Raw genomic sequence first — 14,334 nt, 5'->3', positions numbered from 1 at the left:
AAATCATTTTTGAGTTATTAGTTATTCTTCGAGCTGGTCAACGTTCCTCCAGGAAACCCCAAAGCCAGCAAGGTTCCCTGAATATCCAGAGCTCCTGGAGGCTCCAGAGTCCAGCAGCTGTTTGTTGGTGTGACCAGAAGACGGTGGAGGTGTTGCTGCTGCACCTCTTATAGGAGACATGATGCATTCTCCTCATTCCTGAACCTCATCCCATTTGTACTTGTGTGCGTTTGAGTATTTCCAGCCGTGCAGAGAACGGGGCAGTGAGCGCTGTCAGGTGCAGGCTGGGACCTTATCAATGAAGCGGCTCAGCCTGTAATTAGTACGATAATCACCTCCCTAATTCAACCACTGCTCAGCATCTCGCCCAGCTCGCTGCTCCTCTCCCACTCCTCCCTTTCTTTTCTCCTCCTCGTACCAAACAACGCTCTATCTCTTAATCTCACCTTTTTGTCGGTTCTCTCTTTATTTCATCCCTCGTCTTCTGCCCGGCCCGACACCTCCGTCCTTCATCCGTGTGAATCTCGAGCCAAATGAGTGAATTCTTCTCATTAGCGGTGCGTTGGGGCCGACGTACCCGGAGGGAGACCGAGCGATCTCAGCACCGAACAGCTCAGCAGAGCTCAGAGGGGTCAATGAGCTGGTTAGGAAGTGATGTTTAATACCAGGCAGGCGGTTTGTAGTTTCCTTCACTTGTACAAAGGTGCTTTATTACATATGTATGGGCAAGTAGGAACGTATGCACACACACACACACACACACACACACACACACGAAGCCCCTTAAGGGAGGTTGGTTCAGGCGTTTAATGATACTAATGACTTTATTTTAGAAGCACTTTTGAAAACAAAGAAATTCTTAACAGGATAAATAAAGTACTTAACAGGCTCATTAAAATCAAGAGAGAACTTTTTTTTAATTTTTTCTCTTTCTACTCCACTTCACAGAACTTCTTCGGGGCTTCACGCTCCCAACAGTCCTCAATCAGAGTCTCTGCACAAAGACGCCGTGGTGCCATGTTCATTACAACATCATGCGTCGCCTCTTTTTCTTTTTTTTTAAAGCTTTTTTTGAGTTTAGTTTTAATCCGACAGTGTCACAGTGCTTGAGGCGTGCTCAAGTGCAAAGACCAGATGGGCTTTGGAATTCTTTCTCAGTGTTTCTAACGATGCAACAGCTCAATAAGCAACTCACAAAGTAGAAATAACGAACTTATTATCGAGCAGGGCCGGCTAACCACCTCACCACAGAGCAGGGACGCTAAAAATCTGCTTTAAATACTTGTGTTTAGTAAAAATGAACCCAAAGGAGGAACTAAATGCAACAAAAGTCAGTACACTTGTGATTATTGATGCACAAGTTAGAAGTTTAAACTAAACTGAGGCACACCTGTGACTCCCAAACATCAACATGGTTCTGAAATGAGCTGTGGACACCTGAACATTCTCCTATGGGTTCCTATGGGTTGTGTCTGTCTGCATGTCTGCATCATGGCTCCACTTGTCAAAGGATATTAAAAAAAAAACTTGCTGTAAGACTTTACAAAAAACGGAAAAGCAGCTAAAAATCAGTGGAAACCAGAACTAGTACCACTAATCAGAGCTGCAGTGGTCGCCATCCTGTAATGACGCCTCGGACAGTGAACTGCTGTTAAAGCAGATGGGCAGCTGCTTCAGACTTAGCGTTATCAGTGGAAATGGGATTTTCTGTTTCAGCTCAGACGGTGTAAAGGACAGTGCAGAGTGCCAACCAATGGATGGCGAGCAAAACAATCAGCTAGCTGTTTGACATCAGATGAAACTTTGCTAAAGAACATTTGAATATGAACACTGACAGATATTGGAAGCACATTCTGTGTTCAGATGAGACCAAGTAAAAGTTGTTTAGCTACGATGGAGTCCTGTGTGTTTAGTGTGAACCTGACCACAGTGAATGCATCGACCAGACAGTGAAGCACGGAGGTGGAAGTGTGATAATACTTGACTACATGAGTACTAAAGGTGTTTGGGAGATGACATTCATAGATGCACCATGAATGTTGGAGGATAAACCAAAGTACTGGCTGACAGGAGGACTTCCTGTCTGTAGACACTTAAATAGGAGGAATATTCCAGCTTGATAACCATCAGAAACACACAAGATCCTCTGAAGTAGAACAACTCTGACCTGGACTGTTGCTGTGGGATGTGGCCTGACTACGAACTTTTAAAGTGACAGGAAGTAGAAAACGACCATAGTCTAAAAACCTCTGTAGGAGTTTGGTATCCTCGATGCTAATGTACGGTGGCCCAGAAGTGTCACAACAAAACAAAAGCCACAACACAACACAATAAGCCACAACGCTACAAAATTAGCCGCACCACAACACAACGGCTGCAACGGAAGTTGTTTTTTTAACCCGGAAGTTATGCTGTGAAGTGCACAACGCCAGACGAAGTGGGCAGAAGCCGGAGATTGTTGGAAACAGCTCGAAAGTAAGTAAAATACTGATGGCAAATAATGTCCATTAATCTCTGGCTTTGGTTGTGTTGTGGTTAGTTTTGTAGTGTTGTGGCTTATTGTGTTGTGTTGTGGCTTTTGTTTTGTTGTGACACTTCTGGGCCACCGTACTAATGAGAATTGCTGCAACAAAAGTCATCTTGTGTTTGGATGTTCTTTCAGTTATATGAGCAGCTTTCACAGGCCGTTACTCTGCTCACAGTATCCTGATATTACAGACTAAATGCAACACTTTTATGGTGTTGTAGGTTCTTTGTTGCCTAAATGGACAACACAGCATGTCTCCTATGCAGCTGTGTTGGTAAAGGTACTGGGGGAGGAATTCTAGTCTCTCCAGAAATACAAATTCAGCTCAAAGAGACGCATAATCTGCCCTTAAAAGCTGATTTGGATTGCTGAGAATTTGTAAAAAAGTACAGTGCTGTAGTATAATTGTACTTCTGGACTCTACAGCTCCCAGACAAATCCATCAGACTCTTCTCAGAACGAGCCAGACTGGACTTTCCTTGCAGCACATCAGGTCTGGGAGTTTGCTGCTTTAAAACGGGGCTGCACTTAATTAGATTTGCCAGAAGTGAAGCCTGCCCCAACTACACCTGACAGAGAGATATTTTAGTGTTCTGTTGCCGCCGTGGCCTCCTTTTCAGATTGTGCCATATGTGAGAAGGTTCTGAAGTCATCTCAGGCCAACCAGCTGAATGATGGAGCTCTGAACGGTGTTATCTATTCTTGCTTAGTTCTGGCCTTGTTTGATTAATTGGGTCATTGCATATAAGTACAAGAAGTTCAGTTTATTTAATGAAGCGCTGCCAAATCCTGCCTTCATACTGTGAATATTTTCAGGTAGAAGCTCTTGAGCTACATAAGGGGGGCTTTAAATTTAGCATTTTAGAATTCACATTATTCTTCCAGCATTTTAGAGCCCTCATCAGGACAAGAATTACACATGAGAAAAACACATTAAGCTCTGTTTAAAACTGCAACCAAATAGGTTTTCATTCACTCCAGATGTTATGGTGAAGCATCAGTATCGTCATATCACCACAAAGAGGCACACAACAACTGCAACGAGACACAAAACCACCATAAATAAACACAAAACAACCAGAAATATACATAAAATGACTACAAGGAGCAACATGACGATTACAGAGACTCAAAACAACTACAACGAGACAAAAAACACCATAAATAAACGCTAAAATACAAGAAATATACACAAAATTACCACAAAGAGGCCCATAACAACTGCAAAAAGACAAAAACCACCACAAGCATACACTAAACAACTACAAATATGCATAAAATCACTACAAAGAGACACAAAACCACCACAAATAAACAGTACATAACTAGAAATATACACAAAATGACTACAAGGAGACATGAAATGATTACAAAGAGACACAAAACCACCATAAAGAGGCGGAAAACAACTGTATAAAGATACAAATCAACTGCAAAGAGACACAAAACCACTACAAATATACACTCAACAACCAGAAATATACATAAAATGACTACAAGAAGCTACATAGCGATTACAGAGACTCAAAACAACTACAAAGAGACACAAAACCACCACAAATAAACACTACATAACTAGAAATATACACAAAATGACAACAAGTACACACAAAATGATTACAAAGAGACACAAAGCCACCACAAAGACACACAACACAGCCATAAATAAACACTAAATAGCTAGAATTATACACAAAATGACCACAAAGATGCACAAAACAACTGCAAAGACACACAAAACCACCACAAAGACATCATATCATAGTGTTGATGGCACCAGTGCACCAGTTTATGTTCTATGGTATAGAGTGATAGAACCCAGCATTGTTTCTCTGGATGTGTTTTCTGTTTTCTGATCAGTTCCTGGACGAAGCAATGCATCTTGGGTAAACCTTCAAGCCTCATATCAACATGTGTGATGGTCAGAACTGGTAGCAGCAAATGAAAGGCCTCATGTTTACCTATATTTCTGGTACCAGGATCATCTTCTAGCCATGATTCTGTGATTTTACATGGACTGACCCACTTAGTCATTCTGTTAGACTGCAGACTGGACCGATACCAGAACCACGTTACGTTTGGCCGACTGTGTGTAAACCTATGAGCGCTCCTGTTATCCTACACAGCATCTTATGGAGTATTTAGCATGTAGAAATAAATGTAAAGCCGTCATATACTGTACGACTGTATTACTGAAGCCTCTATTAATGGAATCAGGCAGATGCTCCTCCGTGTGCGTCTCTGCCGGTTTGTGTGTGCGCCCAGAGTTGTGTTTATTTGTGTTGGAAAGAAATCAGGAGGAAGTACAGCTGTCTATCTGTGTTTGTGTACGACTGCCAAAAACGGCCTGGGGAGATGTGTTGTGCGTGCAAACACACACACACACACACACACACACACACACACACACACACACACACACACAGCCCATAATGCAGCCACCATGGGGCCACTTGGCTTGTAGCCTTTTCTTGCGCTGCTCCTGTAATGTGATTTGTCCTGACTATTGATACCCCAAAATGCCCTGCTCTCCTCCCTCAACCCTCTCGTTAGCCCCCACCCACCCCACTTCACCCCCACTTCCAATTTCCACACTAACCCAATTAGCATCTCGTCAATAATGCTCAGCATTTCATTTTGCTGCTTTAATTAACAAATTCAATTTGCTCGAAACTGCTGTGAAAACAAATTAAAAGCACGGCAAATTAAAAGCCCTCAGTTCCAGCGGATATAGCTAAGGTGATTACAGATGCGTCAAACGACTGTTTTCTTGTTTGTTTTATCTCAGGAGGGGAAAAGACGCTCCTGAGAGGAGGGGAGACCTTGGCTGGGTTGCCGGGGCAGTTTAAGATCTTGAACTGCAAGGGAGGAGGTGGTTGGGGGGGGGGGATAGGCCTGGTAGGATGGAGGTAGGAAGGGGGCAGGTGCAAAGCTGGTGTTGCTGCATCCTTTGCCACAGGGAGGCACCACTACCCGTTAACAGCAGGGATCCTGTCAGAGTGGGTAAACACTGGATACTGTACACACAAACATGGCAGGCTTTTCCAGAAACACATTGTTCAGAATCACCAGAACTAACAGATCCTTTTTTCTTCTTCTTTTTACAGATGATGTTGTAAGTATGTTAATGAAATCCAATTCTGGTTAAAGCTCCAATAAATTATTACTTCAGCTAAAATATTCTCTTTGGATGTTGAGCTCTGTCAATCCTGCGCCATGTAATCAATTATGTAATGTTCTCAGGCGTTCAGCGTGCACCCAAGGCGTTGAGGGTTTTCCAGCTTATTAGCCAAAACGTCGCATGTCTTCTCCTCGCCGTCCTGCTGCCTTCAGTATGGTTGGATTTCCAGTGTGTACAGCTGGAACGGCGCCATAATCTTGATTTCTGAACCTCCTGAATCTCGACAAGCAAACAGATGAAACCCTTCTTTGGATGAAACACGAGCTGCAACCCAAGAGGCAGATTTCCTGTATAGTCACGCAGCCAATCTACCAGTTTGTTATGAATCTGAACCCCAGATAGCAACCCAAAGACCAAGATCGCTGAGAGGGGCAGCAGGAATCCGTTGACACTACCGGGCGTGGACATGTGCAGGCGGTGGGATATCCAGAGTGGGATTTGTGTTGACGTGGTGCAGCTACATGATCAGGACGACGTGTCCAGATACAACCAACCTGCCCATTTTCTTCCTGTTGTTCATTTTGTACCCATGAGTTCATCCATCCACCCAGGTTCTTACGGCTAACCGGGGTCGGGTTGTGATGGCAGCAGATTCAGCAGACGCCCCTCTTTCACTTTCCAGCTCGTCCTGTCGGAGGTGTTCCCAGGTCGGATGGGATACGTCATATCTCCAGCGAGGTCTTGGTCTACCTGAGATTCCTACCAGTTCCCCGGAAAACCTCCAGAAGAAGGCACCCTGGAGGCATCTTCATCAAATGCCTGAACCACCTCAGCCGACTCCTTTCCACACAAGGAAGAAGAAGTGACTGTACTCTGTGGTCAGAGCTCCTCACCTGATCTCTAAGACTGAGCCTATACGTTTACATGAATCAAACTGTGACCCGCTTCACATCTTTTTTACGGGTTACCTCTGCCTCGCCTTAGAGAGCTTTCAGATCATCTGAGTTTGTGGTCACCTCGACCTACACAAGTAGAGAAAAATGGCGCTAAGAGTGCGATAATGTTTCCACTCATGAAGTAATAGTCCTGCTTAGTGTGACGGGATCTTACTTTTTATGAACTACTACGTTTTTATTTTGTGTCCGTCTCCTCTCCGTGTGCTCTCCACCTGTCTGGCTTTCCTTCTCTGAATGAAGCCAACAGCTCGGTTGGTTGGCCGCTTCGAAGAACACGCAGGCCTCGAGATTCCCAGCAATCAGCAGAAAGGCAATGCCACGTATTGGATCTCATTCTGGCCGCCGTCCCCGTCTCGCTGCATTCCTACACAAACAGGTTACACAGACATGCTCCACAACAGCACTCCTGAACCTCTTGACCGGCCCGGTTCGCAGACGCACACACACACTCGTACACGGCTAATGGAACTGGCCCTAAGCCAGGTACCTGCGATGGTCAATGCGGCTTTGTTTAGCTGCGATGTTAAATTGATTTTTAGGTTCCAAGTCACACGGCACTGGCAGCAGGCTGACCCTTCCCCGACCGAGTGAGACAGCGAGAGGGAGGGAGTCTCACCGCCAACACAACTTCCCCCTCGCTCTCCTTCGCAGTTTGTCATCTTCAAATGAGCGTCCTCCGATCGCCGTCCCGCTCCGTGTTCTGTCTGAGTTTCGTTCTCGTTCCAAACTGTGATTAGAAGTTGCCAAACGGTGCGTCCATCTGCTCCACACGTCAACATCTGGAGAGGGTTTTTTTTGGGCTGTTTTGACGCAGAGATCGGACGCATCTCCAGCATCTTACAGTTTGAATGTATGTGTTGTGTTTGTTTGCTTGCATTTGTGTTTCAGTGCATCTCCCCCTCCCTCCCCCTCCTCCGCTAGCAGCTAATTATTGTCCTGCTTAATTACCAGTAACACAGCAGTCCAGCCCGCTCCAGCTTTAAAGAACTATTCAGCACTCCATCCCGATACCTGATTGAACTCAACTAAATGGGAAAAGTTGTGCCGGGGAAAACGCTTTAGTCACACAACATTTTGTTTCATTTCTTTTCTAATATGTCTCTCACTGTCTGGTTACTTGAAGATAACAGACATTTGAATTTGTTTTCGGGGATATCATGAAAAAATAAAAAAAACTAGCAGGTTTTGAAATGGAAAAAGGCAGCGAGACACAAGAGAGCAGAATTGTTTCACGACTCCAACACATACACATTCGACACTCTTGTTGGATCCATAAAGGCAATAAACCAATAGAAACATACACGTTTCCTGACCTTCAGCTCCAATTAGGCCCCCGAGGAGAGATGGGTGAACTTTTCAACCTTACATCTCATCTATTGATACTCCGATAGGGTCGGTCTGAAGACGGGGAGAGCGGCGAGTCAATACTCAAGTTCACCGTTGTGAGGAGCAGGAGCACGAGTCCCCGTCGCCGAAACTTAAAAAGTTTGTTGACACTTCTGAAGGCTGGAGCTCCAAGTCCCATATGGAGTATTCTCAGTTCCATTTTCTATCTCTCACAGTTGATTGAAGACCCCTAACAGAAAATGATGGAAATATAAGACTATAAAACCAAGGTGGATTTCCCACTATACTGCTGGCATTGGAGTGTTTCCGAAAGATAAAACTTTTTAACACAGCAGAAGAGACGGTAATATAAATGGAAAGGCTGCTCTCTTAAACTTGTTGATGAAGGACACAGAGGGTTTCTTTTTTTTTACTGCAGCCCAAGCTGAACTGGTTCAACGGTACATCTGTATTCTTTTAGTCGTTTGTTTCACTGACACGATCAAACAGATAAAACTTCACATTAATTACTTTTTAACATTAAGTATGCAGGAGACCTTTTAGGGAAAAAAAGAAAAAAACAATCCTGAGGAAGCTGCCAAAGTTTTGTATTCATAAAATTTATAAAAATCATTATAAAAAGTAATTTAGTTCATAAACGAGATGTGACAAGCGTGATTTATGATGTGAATGATTAATGTTCTGTGATCAGACCGGTAGAACAGCCGGGCCTTGATCTCTGCTCAGCATTGCTGCAGCGTCGTCCGGACTGTGTGTCTGCGGCCGGGAGGCCATTGATTCGGCGTTCTCCGGTAAATACCAGGTCACTACACCTGCACTCCATCAGGCAGGGGTCAATCACAGCCCAATGGGGAAATGATGATAGCACAGAGTCCATCCGTGTCTGCGTGGGCGCGTGAGTGCAGTTGTGTGTTCAAGTATCAAGTATGCTATCAGTGTCCTCAGCTCATTGATTGGTCCCCCGTGTCAAGACGCCGTCATTGATTCTTCTCCAGGTCACAGAGGAAAGCCTTGGCTCAGCCGGGGGTCTTAGGTTACCCATTTGTGCACACATCATATACAGTAGAGCCACGTGCACAGATGCACGGGAGAGCAGACAGTTTGACATTTATGCGCAGGTGCCTGATAGATATGAAACACAGGAGACATGACAGCGTGCCATCGAGGTGGTAACGCTGTAGTTCTACGATACAGCCGGACAGCTGTAGTTAATTCTGTTGTGATTTTAGGTCAAACTGACCAAGAAGGTTAATGACGAAGACATTCACCTGAAGCTGAAAGTCAACAACGCTGTAGTCACATGATCCACATGGCAAAGAAAAACTCAGTCCCGAGCAACAGCATGCTAGAACTCAACAGAGGCATGCAGGGTGATGTCCACTGACCTGCAGACAAAGCTGGAGTCTTTCTTGGGTGGAATTCAGGATGTTAATGAAGATGATCAGAAAATGTATTGGAGATAAGCTGCAGTACCTGGTTGTTCCACCAGGTGGAGCCTCTTACTGCTAAATACTGTAGCAACCTGAGGAGACGATTCCTCGGACAGAGAACACTGTGAGAACGTGCCACCATGAGAACGTGTCCTGTGACAGTTAACACCCACCAGCCGTAGATCTGGTGTTCATGTTGTGCTATAAAGACGTTTTTATGGGCAACTGACTGATTGTCTATGCAGCTAGAGCGCCGTGTGTCACATGACCGCATTCAAAGCAATTCCATCAGGACAGGAGGTAGTTGTATTGTTCATTTATTGATTATTGATAGATATGGCTGCTGAATATAGGTTAAGAAAATTGTTCAAAATGTCCATCCCTTGGTGGAACAGTTGGTTTGATTTTTCACATGTTGGAAGCAAACACTTTTGCACTTTTTCCCTTCTGGAGTTGTGAGGTGAGAGGTTCCGAGCTTCAGACATGGTGGACGGGACCCAGGAATGCTGCAGATTCTTAAATTATTATTTTTTAATTAAAAATTATGTAAACAGCTATCAAGCCCCATTGCCAGAGTAGCATCAGGCGTGTCTACAAAGAGTTGAGGCTGAAGTTGAAGGCAGTTTGGACTTGGTCACACCAGGGACCTCCTCTCTCCAGAGAGAAGCTCTTATAGCCCACAAGTTCTGTGACAGATTTTGGACTTGTGATGAGTACCAGACAGAAATAGACAAAGAAAGTCCCAGAGGAGCTCAACAACACTGGATATACAGCCCTACAGATTTACATGGGAGTCTGTTTCTGAGGTAGTTATTGGTCTGAGACGCCAATGGCTGCTGACAGCTGACTGATTGTTTGCAGTGGACTCTTAGATTGGACTTCCATGAGTCAGGGGGAAGCACAGATGTGAGCAGATTTGCTTTGAACCTGAAGAATCAGGCATAAAACACAGTGGAAAACTAATTCAGCACATTGCCTCAGTTTGTGTCCACCGGAGACCGCTTCTTATTGGATGCCTCATATCCAGAGACGCTTTTTGTTCACTTCTAAATCCGATTCTGACTGTTTTGCTGCAACCTGGTATCCTATTGTAGGCCTTGCTCTTCCTCATATAAGCTTGTTCTGCCTCATCTTACATCTAAGCTCCTTCTGTACTTTCTTATTGTCTCCTAATGTCAAGCCGAGTCCTGCAGCAGGACCTGCAGATCTGCTTTAACCCAGGACTAAAAAAAACACTGCACCATTAGAATAAATAGACACTAACTGTTGTAGTCTGTAAAGCCATAAGTTTCCTCTCCAGAGCTCCAGTCAGTGGTTGTCTTTGTACAAGAGGATTTCGCTCAGACAGGAGATTCATCAGGACTCTTATTGCGTTTTCGTAGCCAAAACACATCTCCAGCTTGTCCGGAGCTTCTCTAAATATAGAGGGAGAGATTAGTTCTCCAGTTGGCTGTCACAGGCGGTAATGCCCTCGTCAAACTTGCACACTGCCAGTCAAACATGGATAACACACCCACAGCAGTGATGTCACAGCCTTAGCCTTACAATATGGTGTTAAGGGGACATTTGTTACCATCTGGCTGGCTGAGCCGCTGTTGGCCGACTGGATGAAGTTATTGCCTTTAAACTGACAGACTGAGTGTTTGAAAAGAGATAAGTGGTCCACCATGGTCGTACAGCCCGGACCCATGGGGTCCTTGATCAAAAAGCAGGCGACCTGACAGACTGCCTGTGACAGAAAGATGGAGGAAAGGGTCCTCACAGCCAGCTTAGCTGCTCTTTTAATTGGTCTTCATGAATATTTAATGATCAAGATGGAATTGAATCATGTTTTTTAACTGCTATGAGAAAGTCGGCGGTGCATGTACGTGTATATGTGCAGCATATGACCGCACGATACCGTATGACCGTGTTGGACTGAGTGCTCGACCGTGCCAACATGTATTATCTGTACATGCCAGCTGTTGTGCATATTATCAGATTACTGCAGTCCACAGTGTTGAGGCGCTGCAGTAATGGCAGCAGCAGGAGGAGGACTGTGTGCCGTGTGCAGGTGGCCGAGGCTGTCCTCTGCTTCCGCTCAGGAGGAAGCTGCTCTCCGCTCTCACAAGGAATAAATCTTTTATTTGGTTTGTTGTATTTTTAACCGAGGGCTCCTGGTCACGCAACAAAGCTCTGCCTTCCATCCCCTCTGCTCCCGTCTCCTCCCTCCCCGTCTCGGCGTCACACAACACATCACCTGACACCGTCATGCGAGCACAGACATGATCACGGTTCTTCTGGCAAGCAGCCGTTTTACTACAGAAACAAAATCATGGAGATTTATTTTCTGCCTCTGCGCTGAGAGCTTTATTTTAGTCATGACCGAGAAATATTCATGTCTGTTTTTGTCGTGTGTATTTATGTTTGACAGCCTCGAGCGATGACGTTGTGCAGCTTCTGGAAGGCTTCTGTCCTGAACACCTGTATTCCTCTGGCGTTGTGAGGTCGTCGGCTCTAGTGGGCCAGACAGCCACACCCAAACAGAACCTAAAAAGCTCATCCCATTAGCTCATTCTTACCTCACCGCCCCTCTGTGTTACCAAGGGACCATGAGTAAGATGCAGCGAGACACGCAGGCAGCCGAATACAGCAGGTTCCCCTTTTACCTCCAGAGTGCCACAGATCATCGTGTGTGTGTGTGTGTGTGTGTGTGTGTGTGTTTGCTCCGTGAGGATGCACAGAAGTGAAAATAGTGACTCAGATGAGTCTGTTTCAGCCGATGAGGTAGAGCAGAGATGCGATGAGCGCACCGGAGGATGATAGAAGATTAGTCATGCCGCCGACAAAGACGCTCTCACTCGCGGCCACATTAACGGCCGACCCTCGCCGTGACCCTGTTTGTACTCTAGGACCATGTTTGTGTGCTAACGGGTCACCGGGGACGACGGATGAAGCCGGTGAACGTTTCCTGGATGTGGTTACGTCAGGAGGGCAGGATAATGGATGCATAGCTGTAATGTCAACATTTAGACGAACGGCGTGTCAGCCGGCACGCTCACGTGAAGCCGTGTTCATCCCTTAATGTGGCAGTCGTCATGTTTGTTATATTAGCAGCTGATCACATGACTTGTTGCGCGGGAACGGGATGAAGCTGCAGCTTCAGTCAGTTCTGCAGCATCCTTTGGTCACTTCTTGCTGTTTGCACCATCTTTTACAACTTTGTTTGGGTTCTTCAAGAACAAAAACTGAACTTTTGTGACTATTGAACAACTCTAAATAAATGCAAATGTGTCTGTTGATGTTGCAAATAGGCAGCAGCTAGTACAGACTCTAACTTTTATTTTGTTGTGGAAATGCTGCTGTGAGTTTTATTACCTTCAATAATAAAACCGACACTCTGCTGAGTTGAAGTTTGCTCTAATATTATATACAACATGGCTAATAACGGCTTATTTAAATTCCTTAAGGAGAAATCTAGCAGCTTTTCCAGTGACCAGAAACTCAGGAATTCATTTTTATCAACATAAAAAATTCCTGAGTCCAACTTTCCAAACACAAACAGCCTCCTGGAGGTAAAAACATCTCCTAAAACGGACCTCCAGACTTTTCCTTTGACCTCTTTTCTTCAACCTGAACACAAACCTGCTGCGATGGTTGAACGTCGCTCCACTTACATGAACCGAAGACGCTTCAACACACAAAGAGCGAACACATAATTCACCACATAAATAAATAAAAACCTAGAAGCTAAGAGTTAATTTTACTTTCACAGTTTACAGCTGGTTTCCAAATATACCAATTACTGCAGGTTTAATGGTAATAATAAGAAGAATATTTTCTGAAAATAAAGTTCCCCACACAACACATTTCACTGCTGAAGTATTCCCATCCCACAACAACATCTAATTCTTCTCCCTAAAAACTGTGAAAGCGGTGGAAGCAGTGGCACGGTGGCTGTAATTTAGCCATATTGACTTTAAATTAATTTGAAATGAGCTACAAAATGATGGCTGGGATTTCCAGCTCCTCCTCCTCCTCCTCCAGCCTTCCTCTTCCTCAGCTTCTCTCTTTCTGTGTGATAACAATCAGCAAATATGAAAAGTAAATTCTGGAGGAAATGTTGGCAAATGGGTTTTGGGTAGATTGTGCATGAATATTTAATTTAGTCATAAAGCAGGGGTTTAGTACATTAATGGTTTTTTTTTTGCTGCTGTCACTCCGTTTGACTCCGTCCTCCTTCTTCCCACCCAGATTAGGACGCTGCCACAGTCCGGCCTGGTGATTGGTTCTGTTAATGACCGTATTTATACTGATTAGTGCGGTATGGATTTCTGTACGGGGGGTGGCAGTTGTCAGACTCGTACTGGAAAACTATTTATAAAATAAACACCACGTGTCTCTAGTTATATTCAAGAGAGACTAATAGAAACTAATAAGGAGAGAATCTGATAAAGACGTTTATGGAGAAAGCGAGCGCTTCGTCTTCTCGTCAGAACATCAATTCTCCACTAGTTTGAGGTCTTTGCAAAAATTGCATCTTTCCACTGATGGAGGTGAAGATCGAACATTATCAGGACTCATAAAACGGATAAAAATAGCCGCTCAGGTTACACGCCTGGAAGCACAGCAGCTAATTATGTTCTCACTGTAGCTCTGTGAAGTGGGTCTGAGAGAGCGGCGCCTCGGCCTCGTGTTGTTTACCGCGCTGCCGGCCACAGAGCCCCAGAGTCCAGGAGGGCTGGCCGGGACGGCGGCGACAGCTGGAGCGGCCGTCACCTCCGGTCCCAACTGCTTTCTTGTTTTCTGACCTAATAACACTTTAACTGGCAGGTCCGGTCCGCGCTCACCTGCAGTAAACATCTGTGGATTTCAGGCAAATGGCTCGTTGCAAAGAACTGTTTTAACTTCCTGGATTTCTGTTGAAATGTGGCCTGATGCAGCTCGATTAGTCTGATTAGTTCAGTTTAAAGA

At 44.8% G+C, this 14,334-nt stretch overlaps 1 protein-coding gene across 1 annotated transcript in view; it reads left to right on the top strand.

Annotated features, from left to right (window-relative positions):
- The window catches only part of agbl4 (AGBL carboxypeptidase 4), a 250,453-nt gene that overhangs the window by 103,248 nt on the left and 132,871 nt on the right, over positions 1-14,334 (top strand). The gene's annotated exons all lie outside the window — the stretch shown is intronic.

The sequence above is a fragment of the Stegastes partitus genome, unplaced genomic scaffold, assembly GCF_000690725.1.
Source record: "Stegastes partitus isolate 25-593 unplaced genomic scaffold, Stegastes_partitus-1.0.2 Scaffold864, whole genome shotgun sequence".
In the NCBI taxonomy this organism is placed as follows: Eukaryota; Metazoa; Chordata; class Actinopteri; family Pomacentridae; genus Stegastes; species Stegastes partitus.
This window is presented reverse-complemented; position numbering and strand designations above follow the sequence as displayed.